Source organism: Arachis ipaensis, chromosome B10, assembly GCF_059453495.1.
Source record: "Arachis ipaensis isolate K30076 ecotype BB chromosome B10, ASM5945349v1, whole genome shotgun sequence".
NCBI lineage: Eukaryota > Viridiplantae > Streptophyta > Magnoliopsida > Fabales > Fabaceae > Arachis > Arachis ipaensis.
In genome coordinates, this window is record NC_142435.1 from 119,420,357 (window position 1) to 119,423,961 (window position 3,605).

Sequence of the window (3,605 nt, forward strand, 5' to 3'; positions counted from 1 at the left end):
CGTTAAACGCCAGAATGGATACCATTCTGGGCGTTTAACGCCAGGATGGCACAAGAGGGAATATTTTGTTTTCAATTCAAATCTTTTTCAAATTTTCATAATTTTTCAAAATCTTTCAAAATTTAATTTCGAAAATTCTTTTTCCCCCTTCTCACCTTCTTCTATTTAAGGGACTAGCACTCTTCCTCAATGTGCAATTCGGACTCCCTCTCTCTATAAGTTCGAATTCCCTCCTTTCTACCTCCTCCTTCTATTCTTCTTTTCCTCTGACATCTCAAGGAATCTCTATACTGTGACATAGAGGATTCCATACTTTCTTCTCCTCTCTTTCATATGAGCAGGAGCAAGGACAAAAGCATTCTTGTTGAAGCTGATGGCAGCCGAAAACAAGAAGAAGCCATGGCAGCCGAAAACAACAACAATGCCAACAATGCAAGGAAGGTGCTTGGTGACTTTATTGCACCTACTCCCGACTTCTATGGGAGAAGCATCTCTATCCCTACCATTGGAGCAAACAACTTTGAGCTAAAGCCTCAATTAGTTTCTCTAATGCAACAGAATTGCAAGTTTCATGGACTTCTATTGGAAGATCCTCATCAATTCTTAGCTGAATTCTTGCAAATCTGTGACACTGTCAAGACCAATGGGGTTGATCATGAGGTCTACAGATTTATGCTCTTCCCTTTTGCTGTAAGAGACAAAGCTAGGATATGGTTGGATTCACAACTTAAGGAAAGCCTGAACTCTTGGGAAAAGCTGGTCAATGCTTTTCTGGCCAAATTCTTTCCACCTCAAAAATTGAGTAAGCTAAGAGTGGAGGTCCAGACCTTCAGACAGAAGGAAGGTGAATCCCTCTATGAAGCTTGGGAAAGATACAAGCAATTGATCAGAAGGTGTCCTTCTGACATGCTTTCTGAATGGAGCATCATAGGTATCTACTATGATGGTCTGTCTGAACTGTCCAAGATGTCATTGGACAGCTCTGCTGGAGGATCTCTTCATCTGAAGAAGACGACTGCAGAAGCTCAGGAACTCATTGAGATGGTTGCAAATAACCAATTCATGTACACTTCTGAAAGGAACCCTGTGAATAATGGGACAAATCAGAAGAAAGGAGTTCTTGAGATTGATACTCTGAATGCCATATTGGCTCAGAACAAAATATTGACTCAGCAATTCAATATGATTTCTCAGAGTCTGTCTAGCATGCAAGCAGCAACTGGCAGTACCAAAGAAGCTTCATCTGAAGGAGAAGCTTATGATCCTAAGAACTGGTGCACGAAATTGTGATGTCAATGTTCACATTACTCTCTTACAACTTCGCACAACTAACCAGCAAGTGCACTGGGTCGTCCAAGTAATACCTTACGTGAGTAAGGGTCGATCCCACGGAGATTGTTGGCTTGAAGCAAGCTATGGTTATCTTGTAACTCTTAGTCAGGATATAATATCAATAATAATTTTTAGTTTGAATTGTAAAAAGTAAAAGGCAGAACACAAATTATACTTGTATGCAGTAATGGAGAATATGTTGGAGTTTTGGAGATGCTTTGTCTTCTGAATTTCTGCTTTCCTCTATCTTCTTGTTCATGCACGCACGTCCTTCTATGGCAAGCTGTGTGTTGGTGGATCACCATTGTCAATGGCTACCATCCTTCCTTTCAGTGAAAAGGGTCCAGGTGCGCTGTCACCGCACGGCTAATCATCTGCAGGTTCTCAATCGTACCGGAATAGGATTTACTATCCTTTTGCGTCTGTCACTACGCCCAGCACTCGCGAGTTTGAAGCTCGTCACAGTCATTCAATCCCTGGATCCTACTCGGAATACCACAGACAAGGTTTAGACTTTCCGGATTCTCTTGAATGCTGCCCTCAATCTAGCTTATACCACGAAGATTCTGATTAAGAGATCCAAGAGATATTCATTCATTCTAGGGTGGAAAGGAAGTGGTTGTCAGGCACGCGTTCGTGGGGGAATGATAATGATTGTCACGTTCATCACATTCATGTTGAAGTGCGAATGGATATCTTAGATAGGAACACGCATGTTTGAATGGAAAACAGAAATACTTGCATTAATTCATCGAGACACAACAGAGCTCCTCACCCCTAACAATAGAGTTTAGAGACTCATGTCGTCAAAGAGTACAAAGTTCAGATCTAGAATATCATGAGATACAAAATAAATCTCTAAAAGTTGTTTAAATACTAAACTAGTAACCTAGGTTTACAGAAAATGAGTAAACTATGATAGATAGTGCAGAAATCCACTTCTGGGGCCCACTTGGTGTGTGCTGGGGCTGAGACTAAAGCTTCTCACGTGTCTGGGCTGTTTTGGGCGTTCAACGCCAGGCTGTAACCTGTTTCTGGCGTTGAACTCCAACTTGTAACGTGTTTCTGGCGCTGGACACCAGACTGCAACATGGAACTGGCGTTGAACGCCAGTTTACGTCGTATATCCTTGAGCAAAGTATGGACTATTATATATTGCTGAAAAGCCCTGGATGTCTACTTTCCAACGCAATTGGAAGCGCGTCAATTGGACTCCTGTAGCTCCAGAAATTCCATTCCGAGTGCAGAGAGGTCAGGATCCAACAGCATCAGCAGTCCTTTTTCAGCCTGAATCAGATTTTTGCTCAGCTCCCTCAATTTCAGCCAGAAAATACCTGAAATTACAGAAAAACACACAAACTCATAGTAAAGTCCAGAAATATGAATTTTGCCTAGAAAATAATGAAAATAAACTAAAAACTAACTAAAACATACTAAAAACTATATGAAATTAACCCCAAAAAGCGTATAAAATATCCGCTCATCAAGAACCCAGCAATGGAAGAGGTGAATTACATGGGAGAACCCTATGGAAACACCTATAATCCTACATGGAGAAATCATCCAAATCTCTCATGGAAGGACCAACAGAGGCCTCAACAAGGCTTCAACAACAGTAATGGTAGAAGAAATAGGTTTAGCAACAGCAAGTCTTTTCCATCATCTTCTCAGCAACAGACAGAAAATTCTAAGCAGAGCCACTCTGACTTAGAAACTGTAGTCTCTGATCTATCTAAGACCACTCAAAGTTTCATGACTGAAACAAGGTCCTCTATTAGAAATTTGGAGGCACAAGTGGGTCAGCTGAGTAAGAAAATTACTGAACTCCCTCCTAGTACTCTCCTAAGCAATACAAAAGAGAACCCAAAGAGAGAATGCAAGGCCATAAACACGTCCCACATGGCCGAATGCATAGAGGAGGGAAAGGCAGTGATTTCCACTGAGGAAGACCTCAATGGACGTCCACTGGCCTCCAAGGAGTTCCCTAATGAGGAACCATGGGAATCTAAGGCTCATACAGAGACCATAAAGATTCCATTGAATTTACTTCTGCCATTCATACGCTCTGATGAGTATTCCTCCTTTGAAGAGGATGAAGATGTTACTAAAGAGTAAGTTGCCAAGTACCTTGGAACAATCATGAAGCTAAATGCCAAGTTATTTGGTAATGAGACTTGGGAGGATGAACCTCCCTTACTCACCAAAGAACTGGATGACTTGACTAGGCAGAGATTACCTCAGAAGAGACAGGATCCTGGAAAGTTCTCAATACC

General features: G+C 41.6%; 1 non-coding gene across 1 annotated transcript; it reads right to left on the reverse strand.

Moving 5' to 3' along the window:
* Positions 1-804: 804 nt before the first annotated feature.
* Positions 805-912, reverse strand: LOC148581480 (small nucleolar RNA R71). The gene has a single exon (XR_015897508.1). It is a non-coding gene; the product is annotated as a small nucleolar RNA R71 (small nucleolar RNA).
* Between the last annotated feature and the right edge of the window lie 2,693 nt (positions 913-3,605).